Below are 20,694 nucleotides of genomic sequence, written 5' to 3'. Positions count from 1 at the left end.
GCTCCCAGGGACTTTCCATGAACAGAGAAACATGAATACATGGATGCATATACATACATACACACATTTATATATACACACACACATTTATGTCTGCATTTCTTATATCTATCTTTATGTATATGGAAAACCATGAATTTGCACTGATAACTCCCATTTTCATCTAATCCTAAAGGTTCTGTATTAGCTTCCTAGGGCTGCCATAGCAAAATACCACATACTGGATGGTTTCAACAATGGAAATTTAATTTCTCACGGTTCTGGAGGCTGGAAGTCCAAGCTCACGGTGCCGGCAGGGCTGTGTCCCCTAAGGCCTCTCTCCTTGGCTTGTAGGTGGCCGCCCTCTTGCTGTCACTTCACACTGTCATCCCTTTGCGCACACGTGCCCCTGGTGTCTCTCTGTGTGTCCTAATGTCCTCTTCTTATAAGGACACCTGTCATACTGGATTAGGACCCACCCTAAGGGCATCTTTTTAACTTAATCACCTCTTTAAAGGCCCTGTCTCCAAATACAGCCACATTCTTAGGTACTGGGGGTTAGAGCTTCAAGATACGAATTTCAAGGGGGAAACAGCTCATAACAGGTTTATTCCAGTTTTTTCTCCCTTTCCATGTATGAAACTCCTTTTTCTAACAATGAGAAGCCTGGCTCCCATTATATTTGTATATTTACGAGTTAGATGGGTGCCCTCTATATTACCAGTCTCTTGCTGCTGCTGTCTCTGCCCCCACACAGATGCGCTCCTTATCCCCCTTGGGGTCAGATAGCCCAGGCTGTGCTCCCCTACCCACACTAAACGTAGTCACCTGCCTCATCCCACTAAGACTCCAGTTCCTCACTCTGGCACCCTCCTCATCCTGCTTTCGTTCCAGCTTCTGGCCCAGGCTGCTGCCACTGCTCCCCCCACCCCTACACGCATCCTCGCATCTCACTGGGGCTCCAGTACCCCACAACAGGCTTCACAAATGCCCCTTCGCCCCGCTGGGCTCCTGGGCTCCATGCCAGGCTGCCAGCACTGCCCACCCCCACCTGATAGCAGACGCCTATTTTGCTGGGCCCCACCTAGTGGCTTTCAGATGGAGGCAAGGAAGAACTGATTCCCAATGGGCTTTGGGACCCCAAATCTCAGGCAGAGGGCATGACTGGATCCACTGGGGCTCTTTATTGCAAATGACAGAAACCTACTCTGGCTAACATGAGCAAAAATAATTATTATTGAAAGGACGTGGGACAAGACAAAGAATCAAATAAAAGCTAGATAGTCAGTCACAGGTAGGTTGGGAACAAAGGTGGCCTAAGGATGTGGGGGGATAGGAAGGATTTGGGGGTGCTGCCATCAGAATGGCTCAGCACAAACCATTTTCCTCCCTGGCTCTCTCCACTGAAAACTTGGATTCCTGGCAAGGGGTGTGTGTTGGGCCAACATAGGGAAGACAGGTCCCCAAAGGAGAAGCAGGGCCTCGTTGCCCACTGCAGCAGGCGGTGTCAGCTGAGAGTGGAAGGTTTTGGTCCTTGCGTTGGTTTCCCAGGCTGTCATAAAAATACAACACTGAGTGGCCTAAACAACCAGAATGTATTTCCTCACAGTTCTGGAGGGTGGAAGTCTAAGATCAAGGTGTCGGCAGAGTTGGTTCCTCCTGACAGCTGTGAGGGAAGGACGTCTTCCAGGCCCCTCTGCCAGCTTCTCGAAGCCTGAGGCATTCCCTGACTTGTAAATGGTGTTCTCTTTCTGCCGTCATATCATCTTCCCTCTGTGCTTGTCTGTCTCTGCATCCAAATTTCCCCTTTCCATAAGGACACCGTCATGTTAGATCAGGGCCCACCATACTCCAGTATGACCTCGTCTTAACTTATCCAATAACATCCGAAACGATCCAACTTCCAAAAGAGGTCACGTTCTGAGGTACTGAGGATTAGGACTAAAACATAGGAATTTGTGGGAGGGACGCAATTCAATCCATAACAGTCCTTTTGGGACATCCAATTCAGTGTCTCAGGAAAGACAACGTTCCAGATAGTACCTTTTCCCACCCTTGTGTATCCTGCTCAGTTCTGGAAGAAACCTCAATCTGGACAAATCAGAAAACTCAAACTGATTATGTTCCTGGTAAAAATAAATCTACTCGAATGGAAATTTCACGTGAATTCATGGCTACAAGTAATCCCAGTAGCAGAAAAATACATCAGGAGCTGACACCTCCTTCTCCTGCGGAGGGAAACATGACCACTCAGAGCCCTGGAGTCCCCCTGTGACGTCCATCCAGGCACAGGTGACTGATTTCCAGATATCTGTATTTGTCATTCTGATTAATAAGATGCAAGGTAATTTTAAGGTGTTCACAAATTCTTTTACTATTTTGTATTTGCTAAATCAACACACACGAGAAATACAACAGCTATGTTGGAGGTCAGCAATATTTTGTGTGTTAAAAAAGGATCTTCCTACTCAAAAACAAATGGGAACTTCAAGACTTACTATAAAATTATAGTAATCAAGAAAGTGTGGTTCTGGCAACAGGATCGAAAAATAGATCAGTGAAGAGAATACAGGACTTGGAAGCAGATACTCCATGGTCATTTGATTTTTGACAAAGACATCAAAGCAACAACGGGAAGGGAAAGTCTCTAAGAAATGGTGCTGGGACAACTGGACATCCACATAGGAACAAAAGAGAACCTCAACTCTTGTCTCAGTCAGGCTTTGATCAGAGAAGCAGTGCCATCGTGAGTGATACAGAACTAGGTTTCATCATAGGAGTTAGACCTCACCAATTGTGAGAGCTGGTTACACAACCTATGTCAGGCTGTTGCTTTTGCTGAGGTGTCAGGCCTGAAATTGGCCGGACCAGTAGACAGGAAGGAAAAATGGAGGTGAGGAGGGGGAGAGCAAGGACAAACTGGAATCCACAAGGACAAACTGGAACCTGCATTTGTCTCTCACCACCACTCACCTCCGTGGCATGGGCACCCTACGGAAAAAGCAGCACTCCCTGGCCCGGACTCAGAGAAGCGGAAGGAGGTGAGGCGCAGCTGGAGGAAGTGTGCGGATGGCTGCTGCCCAGCACCAACAAGGTGATCCAGCAGATAAGTGACAACGGCCTGGCCCTGGATGGGTCATTGGAGCTTAAAGATGGCACTTTCTTCACTTCTACCTTCCAGGTATGGCACAAATTTCTCTTGTGCTCATCTCTAACCTAGAACCATACAGGGAAAGGGAATATACAGTTCCTTCTTAGCTAAGTTGACCCAGGAAAAAGTCTGCACAACCTGCACCTCACACACTAAAAAATCAGTTCAATATGGCTCAGAGATCTAAACATAAATGCTAAAACTATAAAGCTTCTACAAGAAAACACAGAAGAATATCTTTGCAACTTGAGTAGGCAGATATCTAATGCATGACCTAGGGAGCAATAATGATGAAAGGGACAAGTGATGAAGCAGACCTCATCAAAATTAAAATCCTCTGCTCATCAAAAGATGCCATTAAAAAATGAAAAGACAGGCCACAGGCTGAGAGGAAACACTCATAAAACATAATTCTTACTCACTTAGTAATAAAAAGTCCAAAACATGGATAAACAATTTGAAAAGTCACTTCACAAAGGAAGATATGGTCAATAAGCACATGAAGAATTACTCAACATCATTAGTTATCTGAAAAAGTACAGGACATCATTAGTTAGAAATGCAAATTAATACCAATGAGATACCACTACACAACAACCAAAATGATTACAATGTAAGAGACTGACGATTCCAAATGCTGGCAAGGATATGGGGCAATTTCATACATTTTTGGTGGGGGAATGTAATGATGTCTGTAACTGACTTTGAAATGCATCAAAACATGAATGAGGCAGATTGTAGTTTCCAAAAGTGACCACAGCAATATCTCCCTTCCTACCTGCCCTGTACAACCGTGGCAACCAAGGGCACGTGTGCCACTCCCCTTTCTAGTCTCAAAGTCTAATTCCCCTCCCCCTAAATCTGGTGAGTTTGTGACTGCTTGAACCAATAGAGTTCAGTGGAAATGATCCTGTATGAGTTATAAGGCCGGGCCCAAAAAGTTCATGACACTTCTGCTTTGTTCACAGGAACACTTGTGCTTGGAGCCCTGAGCTGTGGGGTAAGAAGTTCAACTACCATGAGACCAACGTGCTATGATCAAGCCAACTCAATGGCGAGGCCACATATCATCACTCCCTTCTGTTGTCTCAATCTTCAAGTCATCCTGGCCCAGCTGCCAGACACATGAGTGAAAGACCTTCCAGCTATTTTCAGCTCTTTGCCGTCAAACCACCCCAGCCTAAGGAGCCTTCCAAGCACAACTTTTCACTGTTTCATGAGGTACGGAAAGAGAGAGATGAACTAAAGAAGGAAGTACTCAGTTTCAAGCAGAATTTAGAGGTCAGAGTAGCTGGATTCAAAACCAATTTCTCATTCCAAGTTTATCCTGGGAGAAGATTCTCAAATTAAGAAAGAGCTTCAGGGCAAGGCTCAAATCCAAGACACTGCCAGGAAAACATCTCAGGGTAAAGGTGAGGCCAAGTGCCCAACTGCAAAACTCTTCATTAAGGTGTCAGGAAATTTTCAGGTGGTGCCTTGCAGGCCCTTTCAACCAGACAAAAGCTGTTTAAGGATACTAACAGCATGCTTTGCAGACATTCTGCGTTAAAACATAGAACTTCTAAGAATCTTAAGGGCACTGTCCCACAGCAACCTCATGGGGAGCCAAAGTAGAGGATTTATTTTGAAGAGATTTGTGAGTATGGCTTTTATTTAATGGAATGGGTTACAAATTGATACAGAAGAAGTCCACAAAGGTTTTAAAGGAACCGAATTAGATTGGCCTGAAAGGGAAAGAGACAATTCAAAATGAAAAGAGGCCTTTGAACTCCCATACTTTTATGGGCAGGAAGCAAGTGAGTAGAGAAGTCCACTTTGCAAATGCAGGACATTTCTCATGAAAAAGGAAGGTGACTCAGAGGGCAGAGCCAAGAGCCATGGAAAACAACTCCCAAGGAAGCGGCAATTTGTACTCAGTTAGATTTCAGAAGTGCTGTGGTCCAATGTCTCCCACATGCCTCCCATTTTCTCCCTTTTCGAATAGGAGTATCTGTGGTGATTATCCTATTACTGCCTGCTCTTCTGTGTAAGCGGATGGGTGGCTGATAACATGTCCATTTATTTTACAGACCTTCAAATGGCGTACTCAAGGAACCACACCTGAGGGGCCTAATTCATACATGGATCTGATTTATATGCAGAAATCTTGGACTTTGAGTCTGAACCTGATGCCTTAATGGAATGAGACTTTTGGGAGCTCTTAGGGTGGGCATTTTGCATAAGGATTGTTATGACCAAAGGGGAAAATGTGACATCTCCAAAGATGACTGCAACAAGAGCTCCCATCCCATATATTCTACAAAGTGGCTTTGCCACTTCACCATCAAGAGGTGGGGTCTAAATCTCCTGTTTGAATCTGACTGCTTCAACCAGTAGGCAGTGACACTCTGTAACTCGAAAAGCCGGGTTATAGAGGCAATGCAACTTCTGCCTTGTTCGCCCAAACTCACACTTGGAGCCCTGAGCTGCCATGTAAGAAGTTCAACTACCTTGAGTCTACCATCCTGGGAGGAAGTCTAGGCTACCTGGGGAGACCACACACAGGCTCTCTGTTGGTAACCCCAGACATGTGAGTGAAGGTGCTTCCAGATAATTCCAGCCATCAGCCATCAGGTCTTCCCAGCTGAGGCCCCAGACAACACAGAGCAATGACAAGTCAACCCTACTATGCCCTGTCTGAATTCCTAACTCACAGAATCCACGAGCATAACAAAATGGCTGTCGTTTTAAGTCACCAAGTTTTGAGGAGTTTGTTACACAACAACAGTAACCAGAACAGAAGGATTGCTAGATGGATAGAGAGCTGGACAGATTAATAGATGTGTGATAGAGCAAGGACAGCTAACCCTGGTGGCTACGATTCGGTGCTTTCACCGTCACAGCCCAGGTTGGTTTCCTGGTCAGGAAACCACACCCTTTGTCTATCCACTGGGATGTCATATTGGATGTCTATTGGCTGTGGCAGCTGCATGTTGCTGCGATGCTGAAAGCTATGCCACTGGTATATCAAATACCAGCACGGTCACCCATAGTAGATGGGTTTCAGCAGAGCTTCCAGACTAAGACAGACTAGGACAAGGACCTGGCCACCCACTTCTGAAAAACTGGCCATGAGAAGCCTATGAATAGCAGCGGAGCATTGTTTGATAAAGTGCCAGGAAGATGACAGAACGGCACAAAAAGACGGCAGGGTTCCGCTCTGCTCTGCACAGGGTCACTACGAGTTGGAATTGACTTGTGGGCATTAGCAATAAGCAAGCAAGTATAGTTAAATGTTAATCGTAGAATCCAGGTGGGACATACATGAGTGTTCACAGCCCAATTCTCTCAATTTTCCTGTATATTTGGAAGTTTTTACAGTAGAATGTTGGTTAGGAAAGAAAGAATAGGAACAAATGTGAATAAGAGAAAAAGCACTAGTTAGCATTGATCATGTGTTAGACTCTGCTAGGGCTCAGGCCAAGCACTTTTATATTTATCATCTCATTTAATCTTTTCAATAGCCCCATAGGTTGGTGCTATGATTTTCTCCACTTTACAGGTGAGAAAATTGAGGCTCAGACAGGTTAAGTCACCTATCTAAGGTAATAATGCTTGTAAATGGCAGAGGCGGGACTCTCGTTCAGGTATGTGTGATCCCATAATGGATGCTGTTACCTTCCTCTGGTCTAGAGCACCCAGCATTCCTGTCCACCCTCCATCCATTTCTTTGAGAGAAAGAGAGTTAAAACTCAACAAACGGGGGCTGGCCCAGTGGCACAGTGGTTAAGTTCATGAGCTCCACTTCGGTGGCCCAGGGTTCACAGGTTAAGATCCTGGGTGCGGACCTACACACCACTCATCAAGCCATGCTGTGGTGGGTGTCCCACATACAAACAGAGGGAGACTGGCACAGATGTTAGCTCAGCAACAATCCCACTCACCAAAATAATAATAAAAAAAAAACGCAACAGACGGCTTCTAATAACTCCTTAATTTTTATACCTCTCCAGTATTAGATTGTATTTTTATGGAAGGAAAAACAAAGTTCTTATATTCTCTTCCTTCTGGGATGGCATTGTCTTCTTCCCATCATTCTTGGCAGTTGCACATCCTTTTCCAGGTGCTAAGAAAACTTAACTCACGTATTGGGCTCCAAAGGTGGTACGGAGTAGTCACACTGAGTGTCTCCTTTTGTTCCCACTGTACTCTGAAGGAAGGAGAGGTTCTTTTTGTGAATGAGAACCTGTGATGCTCAGAGACTTTCAATAAGTTGGCCAAGGTCTGGCAGCCTGTGGTGGAGTGGTTAGGTTCACATGCTCCACTTGGCAGCCCAGGTTTCACTGGCTGGGATCCTGGGCACCGACATGGCACCACTCATCAGACCATGCTGAGGTGGTGGCCCACATAGCACAACCAGCGGCACTCACAACTAGAAAATACAGCTATGTACTGGGGGGCTTTGGGGAGAAGAAGAAGAAAAAAAAAGGAAGAAGAAGAAGATTGGCAACAGATTAGCTCAGGTGCCAATCTTAGAAAAAAAAAATTGAGAGCAAGATAAAGACCTTTACAAAAAAAAGTTGACCAAGGCCACACACGATTAAAGGAGAGGGAGACCTCGCACTCCCCTCTGGTGGACGGGGTTTGGGTTCACTTTCTCTTAACTGGTCTCCACACTGGTTTCCTACTAAACTGAGCCTAGCAGTTAAACTGCACTTGCTCTCAGATGCCCGTGATTTGTGTGGGTACTTTCCAGACCGTGGTACTTCCGCGCCTGGCACAATCCCGAGGAATTTTTGAGCCGGGGAGCAGAGATTTGAGTCAGTCGTAGACATGCGCTCTTGGCCACCAGCGCGCCCTGGGGAAAAGGACTGTTTTCCCTCCTGGTTTGCGTTTTCACCGAGGGCCTGGATGTCCTGTGCTTTCCTGCAGCCCTAGGGAGGCCCTGGGCAGACCTGGGAGCGCCCCTCGTCCCCAGCGAGGAAGGACCCCTGTTCTGCGGAACGGAGGCCCAGAGAGGAGGCAGGGCGTCGGGCGCGCGGTCAGCAGGGCTGCAGCCTGGGCAAGGGCCAGCCCCACTGGGCCCCGCCCAGCACCCACCAGGGGGCAGCTGCGCCCCCCACGAGCGGGTTGACTGGCTGGCCTAAGCCTCTAACCCTGGATACCCGGGCGGGCCCTTGCAGCCCCCAGACCCACCCGTCCACAACCCCGACCTCAGGAGGCAGACCCCGGCCCTCCTTAAAGGCTTAGCGGGAGGCCTGGGTGCCACCACCGCACAGCTCGGCGCGAGCGCTCCATCTGGAGCCTGCGGCCCCCCGAGGGGGAGAGCTTGGGCCGTCAGCTGGGCTGGCAGGGCCGCGACCCCACCCCCGACCCCACCCCGGGGCCCAGAGGCGCGGCACTCCCGGCCCGCGCTGAGCAGGCCGAACTGGGGGTCGCCGTCTGGCTTGCCCGCAGGCTCTCACCAACAGAGTCGCGGTCCAAGTTTCCTGTCTCCGCCTGGGGTCGCCTGAGCACTGCAACTGCCCTAGGCTTTCTGGGCCATATGGGGGACAAGGGGAAGAAGCAGCTGCGCCAGGGCTGCTTAAGGCCGGAGCCCCAGGCGGAAGTCCGGTTTCTTGGCAACGGGTCCCCTGCTCGGGTGGGGCCCCCCAACTCCCCCAACCCCCACCTTTTGTTGGTTTTTTCCTCCCCTCCCCCATTGAGGCTCCCAGGAGTCAGAGCCGGGGGCCAGGAGACGGAGCCCAGGTGTGGGCGGGGCCGGCGTGGGAGGAGGGCCCCGGGCTGCCCCAGCTGCGGGCCGGCGTGTCCCCGAACCCCTCCCCGGCGGGTGTGCGCGCGGGAGGGGGCACGGGGAGGGCCCGAGATGGGGCAGCAAGTCTGTTTCCGCCCGGCCTCCGCCTGCTCCGGCTGGAACGAGTCTTTCCGGTGGGGCTGCCCGGCCCGGTCCGCCCCGCCCGGCCTCCCGGAACCACGCGGAGACGCGCACGGCCCCGCCCAGGCCGAAGGCGAGCTCCGCGGGCGGGCCGCAGGGCGGGGCCGCTGGGGCGGGAGGGCCCGGGGCGTGTTCCCGCCGGGGCTGCGGGCCTCCGGGGCACCCTGACAACTGGAGAAACTGAGGCACAGACTGTCTCAAGGCCGCACTATGAGTTAGCAAACCACAGGAGCGCCCAGTGAAAGCCTGCGACGAGTGGCCTGACAGAGGCCGGGATTTTCCCAGGCCCTGAGTCCTGGGGGTCTGAAGAGGACCAGAGGGGCTGGGGACTCCTGAAGGCCTGGGCGCCCGCTTCCGGGACATCTCCGCCGGGTGGAACGAGCCGGATCGCCGCGAGGGTCCCCGGCCTCACGAAATTAATGAGGAAGATGCCTTTCCTCAATGGAGGAGGAGAGATTCCGTTTAACCTCTGCAGACAGCAAGACAGGGACCACTCTCCCCCCAAGCCTGGCGGCAGCATGGACTTGAGGACACGTTAACAGGAGCCAGGAATTGGAGGTGAAGCACCCTTCATTTCCTCAGCGGTGGAACAAGTGAGGTCTCTGATTGCCAGGGTCTGGTTTTTCAAAATCGCAGCATGCTCAGACCCAAAGCGGGGGTGGAGGGTGGGGGATACCCTGGAGGATCCTTTTATCTGCTCAACCTTGAGTCAGACTTGCAAGCAGCATTTGATCAAGAAACTTGGTCAGTTTCTCAAAATGCAAAATCAATGGCCCGTTTTACTTTTTCACTTGGCATTTCCTTGGGATATTCTCAGTTCTGGGAATGAAAGATTATAAACTATTGTCTTAAATTCTGTCCTGATTAGCATCCTTCCTCAATTCAGGATTTCCCTGGAGCCAGATCTTTGCAGCTTCAGGATTATGACTTTTTAAAAATATAATTTTGATGAATTTTTATCTGTTCCCTAGATTAGAAAATCCCTTAATTACAGGAGAAAATGTTTTCAAAGAGACAGAGTAGACGTTTAGAGCAAGCCCTGGAGCACTGCTTCTGAAGAAAATCTCAGGGCAGGCAGGTCCTCAGCTGACTTGGGGGCCAGGGAAGAACCAAGCCAGATCGTCTCTTCTGCAGCCGTCAGTCCCACTGTCTTCCAGTTAATTCCTGGCTAGAAAATAAAGAATAAGTGAAGGTTTGCTTAAAGTTGTTCATCCTCCTGCAAGAGATTCTAACTTGAGAGAAAGCATGGTCTTGGTTAAACTGTTTTAAAATTGAGTTTGGGTGGCCAAATAGCAGATGAGGGAAAATTTCTCTTTATAAAAGAATTTCCAGCTGATAAATGACGCAAAAGCTATAGATAGAACATCACCATTTTGCATCCCTAATGAATCAAGGGATGTAGGTGCGATCAGCTAAGGCTACTCACATCACCAACAGAGAATCTGACGCTATGAGTCTTGCAGTGGGAAAACAGCACCAACTATGAAGTAGTCTTGACACACCTCCCCCCGCCCCCCCCACCACAAATCAAACTGAAATGTAATTGAGCCTTACAGGAAAGAGAAAATACAGGGGAACGTGTTACACAACACAATGGGAACAGAATCAGAGCTATCCAGATCTTGTGAAACTATGGGACAAATGACCCAGTTCTTCAATAATTAATTGCAAGGAAAATAATCACATTTAGATTCTAATTCAAACAAATGGTAAAAAGAAAAAGAAGTGACATTCGTAGGACGCTTGCAAATTTCATCACTGATGGGCTATTTGATGTTTAAAAAGTCTGATTGCGTTATTTCAGAACGGCAATATTATGGTTATATATATATATATTTTTTTTAGGCAATCATTCACTCTTTATTTGGGCTGGTAATTTTTTTTTATTGATAATGATAGGTTACAATCTTGTGAAATTTCACTTGTACATTAATGTTTGTCATTCGTGTTGTAGGTGCACCACTTCACCCTTTGTGCCCACCCCCCACCCCACCTTTCCCCTGGTAGCCACTAATCTGTTCTCTTTGTCCACATTTTTAAATTCCTCATATGAGTGGAGTCATACACAGATTATCCTTCTCTAACTGGCTTATTTCACTTAACATAATTCCCTCAAGGTCCATCCATGTTATTGCAAATGGAATGGTTTTGTTCTGTTTTGCAGCTGAGTAATATTCCATTGTATATATATACCACATCTTCTTTATCCAATCATCTGTTGATGGGCACTTAGGTTGCTTCCATGTCTTGGCTATTGTAAATAATGCTGCAATAAACATTGGGGTGCATAGGACTTTTGGAATTGCTGACTTCAAGCTCTTTGGGTAGATACCCAGTAGTGGAATGGCTGGATTGTATGGTAGTTCTATTTTTAATTTTTTGAGGACTCTCCATACTGTTTTCCATAGTGGCTGCACCAGTTTGCATTCCCACCAGCAGTGTATGCGGGTTCCTTTTTCTCCACACCTCCCCAACATTTGTTACTATTAGTTTTAGATATTTTTGTCATTCTAATGGGTGTAAGGTGATATCTTAGTGTAGTTTTGATTTGCATTTCCCTGATGATCAGCGATGATGAGCATCTTTTCATGTGCCTATTGGCCATCCATATAGCTTCTTTGGAGAAATGTCTGTTCATGTCTCCAGCCCATTTTTTGATCGGGTTGTTTGATTTTTTGCTGTTGAATTGTGAGAGTTCTTTGTATATTATGGATATTAAGCCTTTGTCAGATATATGACTTGCAAATATTTTTTCCCAGTTACTGGGTTGTTTTTTTGTTTCAATCCTGTTTTCATTTGCCTTAAAGAAGCTCTTTAGTCTGATGAAGTCCCATTTCTTTATTCTTTCTATTGTTTCCCTTCTCTGAGAAGACATGGTGTCCAAAAAGATCCTTTTAATACTGAAGTCAAAGAGTGTACTGCCTACGTTTTCTTCTAGAAGCCTTATGGTTTCAGGTCTCACCTTTAGGTCTTTGATCCATTTTGAGTTTATTTTGGTGAATGGTGAAAAAGAATGGTCAACTTTCATTCTTTTACATATGGCTTTCCAGTTTTCCCAGCACCATTTGTTGAAAAGACTTTCTTTTCTCCATTGTATGCTCTCAGCGCCTTTGTCGAAGATTAGCTGTCCATAGATGTGTGGTTTTATTTCTGGGCTTTCAATTCTGTTCCATTGATCTGTGCACCTGTTTTTGTACCAGTACCATGCTGTTTTGATTACTGTAGCTTTGTAGTATGTTTTGAAGTCAGAGATTGTGATGCCTCCCGTTTTCTTCTTTTTTCTCAGGATTGCTTTAGCAATTCGGGGTCTTTTATTCCCCCATATAAATTTTAGGATTCTTTGTTCTAATTCTGTAAAGAATGTCATTGGGATTCTGACTGGGATAGCATTGAATCTGTAGATTGCTTTAGGTAGAACAGACATTTTAACTATGTTTATTCTTCCAATCCATGTACGTGGAATGTCTTTCCATCTCCTTATGTCATCATCCAATTCTCTCAGAAAGGCCTTGTAATTTTCATTATATAGGTCCTTCACTTCCTTAGTTAAATTTACCCCGAGGTATTTTATTCTTTTTGTTGCGATTGTGAATGGTATTGTGTTCTTGAGTTCTTTTTCTGTTAATTCGTTATTAGAATATAGAAATGCTACTGATTTATGCAAATTGATTTTGTACCCTGCAACATTGCTGTAGTTGTTGATTACTTCTGAGAGTTTTCCAATGGATTCTTTGGGGTTTTCTATATATAAGATCATGTCGTCTGCAAACAGCCAGAGTTTCACTTCTTCCCTCCCTATTTGGATTCCCTTTATTCCTTTTTCTTGCCTGATTGCTCTGGCCAGGACCTCCAGTACTATGTTAAATAAGAGTGGTGATAGAGGGCATCCTTGTCTCGTTCCTGTTTTCAGGGGGATGGCGATCAGTATTTACCCCTTGAGTATGATGTTGGCTGTGGGTTTGTCATATATGGCCTTTATTATGTTGAGGTAGTTCCCTTCTATGCCCATTTTGTTCAGAGTTTTTATCATAAATGGCTGTTGGATCTTGTCAAATGCTTTCTCTGCATCTATTGAGATGATCATGTGGTTTTTATTCCTCAGTTTGTTGATGTGGTGTATCATGTTGATTGATTTTCGGATGTTGAACCATCCCTGTGTCCCTGGTATGAATCCCAGCTGATCATGATGTATGATCCTTTTGATGAATTGCTGAATTCTGGTTGCCAAAATTTTGTGTTGAATTTTTGCATCTATGTTCATCATTGATATTGGCCTGTAGTTCTCTTTTTTCGTGATGTCCTTGTCAGGCTTTGGTATCAGCATGATGTTGGCCTCATAGAATGTGTTAGGAAGTGTTCCATACTCCCTAATTTTTTGGAATAGCTTGAAAAGGATAGGTATTAAATCCTCTCTGAAAGTTTGGTAGAATTCCCCAGGGAAGCCATCTGGTCCTGGGGTTGTATTCTTTGGGATGTTTTTGATTGGTGTTTCAATCTCTTTCCTTGCAATTGGTCTATTCAAATTGTCGGCCTCTTCTTGAGTGAGCTTTGGGAGATTGTAGGAGTCCAAGAATTTATCCATTTCCTCTAGGTTATCCATTCTGTTAACATAGAGTTTTTCATAGTATTCTCTTATAATCTGTTGTATTTCTGCAGAGTCTGTTGTTATTTCTCCTCTTTCATTTCTGATTTTGTTTTATTTGAGCTTTCTCCCTTTTTTTCTTTGTAAGTCTGGGTAGGGGTTTGTCAATTTTATTTATCTTCTCAAAGAACCAGCTCTTTGTTTCATTGATCCTTTCTACCGCCTTTTTCGTTTCTTTCAATAGTATTTATTTCTGCTCTGATTTTTATTATTTCTCTCCTGCTGACTTTGGGCTTTATTTGTTCTTCTTTCTCTAGTTCAGTTAGGTGTAGTTCAAGATTGGTTATTTGGGATTTTTTTTTGTTTGTTAAGATGTGCCTGTATTGCGATGAATTTTCCTCTTAATAGAGCTTTTGCTGTATCCCATAGGAGTTGGTATGGCATATTATCATTTTCATTTGTTTCCAGGTATTTTTTGATTTCTTCTTTAATTTCTTCAATGATCCATTGCTTGTTCAGTAGTGTATTGTTTAGTCTCCACATCTTTGTGCCTTTCTCAGCTTTTTTCTTGTAATTAATTTCTAGCCTTATAGCATTATGAGCAGAGAAGATGCTTGTTATTATTTCAATTTTTGTAAATTTGTAGAGGCTTGCCTTGTTTCCCAGCATATGGTCTATCCTTGAGAATGTTCCATGTGCACTTGAGAAGAATGTGTATTCTGCTGTTTTTGGATGAAGTGTTCTATATATGTCTATTAAGTCCAATTGTTTTAGTTTTTCATTTAGCTCCACTATTTCCTTGTTGATTTTCTGTCTGGATGATCTGTCCATTGATGTGAGTGGGGTGTTGAGGTCCCCTACTATTAGTGTGTTGTTTTTAACGTCTTCCTTTAGGTCTGTTAATAGTTGCTTTATGAACTTTGGTGCTCCTATGTTGGGTGCATAGATATTTATATGCGTTATTTCTTCTCGATGAAGTGTCCCTTTGATCATTATATATTGTCCCTCTGTGTCTCTCTTTACCTGCCTTATTTTGAAATCTGTTTTGTCTGATATAAGTATTGCAACACCTGCTTTCTTTTGCTTGCTATTAGCTTGAAGTATTGTCCTCCACTCCTTCACTCTGAGCCTGTGTTTGTCCTTGGGGCTGAGGTGTGTTTCCTGGAGGCAACAAATGGATTGTAGTCCATTTTGCCACTCTGTGTCTTTTTATTGGAGAGTTCAATCCATTTACATTGAGGGTGATTATTGATGCATGTGGACTTAATGCTGTCAATGTGTTGCTCGTTATCTGGTTTGCCTGCATTTCTCTTCCTGTGTGCTTTAGCCTACCCATTTAATACTGCAATTTCTTATCCTGGGTTTCTTAGATTTTTCCTTATTTATGTTTTGTGGCTCTGTTCTGTTTTTTACTTTAGTGGCTACCCTGAAGTTTGTATTTAGAATCTCGTGTATAATATAGTCTATTCTCTGGTGGCCTCTTACTTACTTGGCCTAGACTGATTTTGTCCCTTTGCTCTTCCCCTCCTAAATTATTATTTTCATTTCTTATTCCAACTCGTGTTATGAGTTTGTACTTAGAGTGATAAGATCATCTTTGCTTTGGAGGTTTCCTTACCTTTATCCTAATGCTATAGTTGAATATTTGCTATCCTATTCTGGTTCTATTTATCTGTCTCCCTACTCTATGGTTTGTGACCCCTTTCTCCCTTTTTTCTTTTTTCAGATATGAGAGCCTTCTTGAGAATTTCTTGTAGTGGAGGACTTTTGGTTACAAATTCCCTTAACTTTTGTTTGTCTGGAGAAGATTTAATTTCTCACTCATATCTGAAGGATATTCTTGCTGGATAGAGTATTCTTGGCTGAAGATTTTTATCTTTTAAAGTTTTGAATATGTCACGCCATTCTCTCCCAGCTTGTAAGGTTTCTGTAGAGAAATCCTCTGAAAGTCTGATAGGAGTTCCTTTGTAGTTATTTTCTTCTGTCTTGCTGCCCTGAGTATTCTTTCTTTGTCATTCATTTTTGCCATTTGTGCTACTAAATGCCTTGCAGTAGGTCTTTTTACAGTAACAAATCTAGGAGATCTGAAAGGTTCCTCTACACACATTTCCCCCTCAATCTCTAGATTTGGGAAGTTCTCTTAGATAATTTCATTAAGCACACTTTCTGCTCCATTTTCCTTTTCCACGTTCTCAGGAATTCCAATGATCCTTAAATTCTTTCTCCTCATTGAATCCACTATCTCTCGGAGATTTTCCTCATTTTTTTAAACTCTTAGTTCTCTTTCTTCCTCTGTCTGGAGCCATTCAGCCTGTCTATCTTCGATTATGCTAATTTTCTCCTCTATGGTGTCTACACGGGCATTCAGGGAATCCATATTCTGTTTTAACTGGTCCATTGTGTTTTTCATCTCTAGTAATTCTGTTTGATTCTTCTTCATAATTTCAATCTCTTTTGTCAAGTAACTCCAGAACTCGTTGGCTTGTTTCTCTATCTTTCTCTCTACCTCATTGAGTTTTTTGATTATAGCTATTCTGAACTCATTTTCACTTAGTTTACCTATTTCCAAGTCCTCAGGACTTAATTCTGTGTTTTTGTTGTTTTCCTTCTGGTCTGGAGCTTTTATAAATTGCTCAATGGTAGAGGAGCGTTTTTTTCCCCATGATGGTAGAATTCGGTTGCAGTTACAGCCTGTCGCCACTAGATAGGGGTCGAGAGCTGCACGTTCTGAGCTCTCCGCCTTCGGGCAAGATGGCGGCCCCCAGCGCAGTTTGCCGGCGGAGGGAGGGAGTGTTTTTCTTGCATGCCAATCTAGATTCGGATGAGTTCCATTCTCTGGCCTCCCAGGGCCCTGGGTTTATGGGGTCCCCTCGCAGGGAAACTTTTCCCCATCAGCGGGTTTCCACTATACTGGCGACAGGAGTCCTGGACGACCCCTGGGTCATGCGGCCCCTCCCGTGCTCCTTCCCGCACCTGGGGCAGCAATCCCAGACTCTAGGGGAGGGAGCGAAATTCTCTCCTACCTGGTTCCATCTCTGAGGCCGGTAGCAGGATCTCCATCCTCCGTCTTTTTGATACTGTAGGTCTCTGACATCCTGGCATTAGGTTTATTAGCTGAAATTCAGGTTTTTTCCAGTCCTTTGTTGTAGTTTGGAGGGGAGAGAGTCCCAGATCAGCTCACCCTGCCATTTTGCCCTGCCCACTCCTCTTATGGTTATATTTTTAAGTATTTTAATATATTTTGGAAATACATGCTAAAATATTCACAGATGATATGATATCTGGAATTTATTTCTAAATGGTTGTGTGTAGTGGTAAGGAAAGTGGGTGAAGGTATAGATGGAAACAAGATTGGACATTAGTAATGGGTCTATGGTGGTTCATTATATTATTCTATTTTTTACTATGTTTGAATTTTTATCTGTTACTTTTTGCAGGGTCTTCTCAAACTTGGCAACCAACGTTGAATTGCCTGAGCTGGAGCTCAGGATGACCGACCCATGTCTTGCTCTGACTTTGCACATCTCAGTTCTCACTTATCTGTTCAAGAAATATTATTGAGGACCTTCATTCCGCTTGAGCTTCTGAAATTATGGATCTCAAACTCTAGATTAGAAAATGACACAGAAGCCATGAAATGGAAGGGTAGAAGGCTTTGCAGAAGGACCAATGTTTGTTATGAGTCCTGACAGATGAAAAGGAGTTCCCTCGGTGGTGTCAGTTCATCTTCTGTAAGATAACATGGTTAAACTAGATCTACAAGAGGACTCATTTAGTCCTAATAGATTCCGTGTTTATGACCCGCCTGTAACCAATTTTTTTCTTCTGTGTGTATCCCTCTAGGGAGTTGAGAGACCTCCATGGACTTCCTGTCATCATCCCTTATTTTGTTAGCTGAAGCAATCCAACTTGAGCTTTTGGTCTTGAATTTCCCAGTTGTGTTTGGAAGCCAAAGCATTGTCACATTAGCTCATCTATAATCTTCTTAGGGAATGGTCTCTTGAGCTCACAGATTTATTTCCATCCATCCAGTTCCCAAGGCATTTCACTTAGTAACCTTAGTGGTACATTTGCTGGTAATTATGCCCAGCCTTGGTCATAAAGTCCGTTTGCTCAACAACAAAATGTGAGTGCCTGCAGTCAATACTCTCAGCCTTCCCAACTGCTCTTGTCTTCCCTTTCTTCCTCTAGGACACGCAGTTCAGGATACAACATGCAGCCAGGACTTCGATTAACTAGGATCCTGATACTCTGCCACAACAGGTCAAATTTCGTGCTTTGACGGCTTTTTCATCCATGGGACAGGAGCCAGCTGCTAGGGCAAAGCTTGAAACAGCAGTGGTCATCTGACAAGTAGTTGGCTAATTACCTATCTATTCTGCTATGGAAAATTATGGGGTTTTTTTATCTTCTCAATTTTTATGGATGTTTGCACTGTAAAAGAACAATTTGTGAAACTTTTAGAGAAGTAAGATAACAGTCTTCAAATTTGGTTGCTGTATGTTCATTGAGTGAGTTTGCCTGCGCTATGATGCAGTCACACTGTCTTCTTAGGAACCTGGCAAGTATCTTGCAGTGTGATCCAGAGCCTGGTGGAGGGCTTGGAATGCTAGGGACTCCCCTAATTCTCACTGCTATAAAGCAAAGGTACACTTCACTGTGGTAAAAAATATTGGGAAGTTAGCTGTTATATATTGTATGTTTCCAGTGACTGACTGCTCCAAAGCTTCTTATACTAATTTAATTAGAATAATTTACCTTAATAGAAAACTATAATTTTCTACTTTTTCCAATCAGTTGAACCAATTTGTACTTTTTTTTACCCATCCAGATGGAGTTTATTACCCCTAAACCTTAATTTTTGTGCTAACCATTATTATAGCTAAGAAATTATGTTAAAGGAATAGTTGGGACCTCTGCTTCTGACTCTGGAACACCAGCATGGATCAAACCAAACCTCCCACCTCAAACAACTAGAATAGCTGGATAATTTTTAAAATCTGTCCCAAAACATCAGAAATCTACCTAGGCAGGGAGAAGCTGAAAGAGCAAGATCCTGGAGAGAAGGGAAGCTTAAAAAGGTGAGCCTGACCTTTCACACCTGTCTTCGTCAGCTTGGACCACAGTAATAATATACCATAGACTGGCTAGCTTGAAAAACAGGCATTTAGTTCTCATAGTTAGGGAGGCTCAAATTCTGAGATCAAGGTGTCAGCAGATTGGGTTCTTGATGAGGGCCCTCTTCCTGGCTGGCAGATGGCCGCCTTCCTTCTGTGTCCTCACATGGCAGAGAGAGGAAGCTCTGGTGTCTTCCTCTTCTAATATGAGCAATAATCCCGTCATGGAGGCTCCATCCTCATTACCCCATCTAAACCTAATTACCTCCCAAAGGCTTCACTGCCTTATACCATCACATTGAGGGTTAGGGCTTCAACATATGAAATTGAGGGGGACACAAACATTTAGTTCATACCAGCACTATTATTCTGCTCAAGGCATTTACTTCTAAGAGCAGTGACTTAAAGGCTAAAACACTGAGCAAAGCTTTCGCAGTCTCAGAGAGGCCCTGGTAATATCCTAGGCTTTTGGTTAGGACCTCTGAAAGGTTATACTAGTAGTAAAGACAAATCAAAAAGGACCACTCTCATGAAGATCAACTTTGACTCAAACCAGGTTAAGATGGCCTGCCTCTATGCTAACTGCTTTACAAAAGCAAAAGAAAATCTCTGGAGAAAGAGAGCATCATCCACAGTGTCACATCGGTTCCACAATTTTTCACATACAACATGTGGCAATTGATCAAAATTTACTGGGCATACCAGGAGACAAGACCCTATGACCCAAAACCAAGAGAAGAAATAGGTAAGAGAAACTGACCCACAGGAAATCCAGTTAACAGATATGGACTTTAGAAGAACCTCTGAGTGATACATCAACGAGATAAAAGATAAAATGGAAAATTCCAACAGACAATATACATATAAAAAAAGAATCAATGGGAATTTTATAGCTGAAAAAAGAAAATTAAGAACATACTAAGTGAGTTCAAAGATTAGACACAGATGAAGAGAGGATTAGTGAATTGGCAGATACATCAAAAGGAAATATCTGGACTGAAGCACAAAGAGACAAAAGGATGGAAAATACAAAAAGAGTGTGTCATATTTTGGAGATAGTGAAAAGGTTTAGCATAATTGCAATTGAAGTCCCAAAAGAGGACTAGAGAGAGAGGGGGGCACAAAGCAATATTTGACTAGATAATGGCCAGGAATTTTCCAAAATTGATGAGAGACATAGATCCACAGATTTGAGAAGCCCTGAAGAACCCTAAGCAGTGTAAATACAAACAAAATCACACCTAGGCACATCATAGTAAAACTACAAAAACCAAAGAGTAAGAGAAAGTCTTAAAAGTAACCAAGTAGAATAACAGATTACCTAAACTAGAGCTACAATAGGACTTACAGCTAACTTTTCAACAGAAATCATAGAAGCCAGAAGACAATAAAATAGCACCTTAATGGCACTGGAAAGCTAATCTAGATTCTATAACCAGTAAAATATACTCATCAATAATGAAGCTTAAATGAGGATTTTTAAAATAGACAAAAAGTAAGAGTATTTCTCACTATCAAATTATACACTAAGAGAAATACTAAAGGAAATTGTTTTAGGCAGAAAGAAAATTATCACAAATGGAACTTTAGAAATGCAGAAAGGAGCAAATGCAGAAGGCAGCAGAGAGAGTACACAAGTGGGTAAATCTAAATGAATATTTGTAAAAATAATATCTTGTAGTGTTTTAAGTACATATAGAAAAATTTTTTAACAAAATATATGTAAAATTTAAAATGTACGACAACAATAGAACAAAAAGTGGGAGGAAGAGAATAGAGTTAAGGTATGTTAAGGTCCTTGCATTGTTCAAGAACTAGCAAACTTACTAATTTATTTCGATTTTAATAAGTTAAGGATGCATCTTGTAATCTGCCTTAGTCTGCTTGGGCTGCCAAGACAAAATAACAGACTGGGTGACTTAAACAACGGAAATTTATTTTCTCACGGTCT

At 43.8% G+C, this 20,694-nt stretch overlaps 2 long non-coding RNA genes across 2 annotated transcripts; one reads left to right on the top strand and one right to left on the bottom strand.

The window, feature by feature from the left end:
* Positions 1-7,088: 7,088 nt before the first annotated feature.
* LOC111775178 (uncharacterized) lies at positions 7,089-8,876 on the bottom strand. Its single transcript, XR_002810668.2, has 2 exons — positions 8,575-8,876; positions 7,089-7,319 (listed from the first exon to the last, which is right to left on the bottom strand). It is a non-coding gene; the product is annotated as an uncharacterized lncRNA (long non-coding RNA).
* Positions 8,877-9,108: 232 nt separating this feature from the next.
* LOC106782077 (uncharacterized) lies at positions 9,109-18,118 on the top strand. Its single transcript, XR_011421810.1, has 3 exons — positions 9,109-9,602; positions 17,064-17,357; positions 17,470-18,118. It is a non-coding gene; the product is annotated as an uncharacterized lncRNA (long non-coding RNA).
* Positions 18,119-20,694: the final 2,576 nt, after the last annotated feature.

The sequence above is a fragment of the Equus caballus genome, chromosome 10 (genome assembly GCF_041296265.1).
Source record: "Equus caballus isolate H_3958 breed thoroughbred chromosome 10, TB-T2T, whole genome shotgun sequence".
NCBI classification, from domain to species: domain Eukaryota; kingdom Metazoa; phylum Chordata; class Mammalia; order Perissodactyla; family Equidae; genus Equus; species Equus caballus.
The sequence above is the reverse complement of the archived record's forward strand: the minus strand, read 5'-3'. Positions and strand labels throughout refer to the sequence as shown.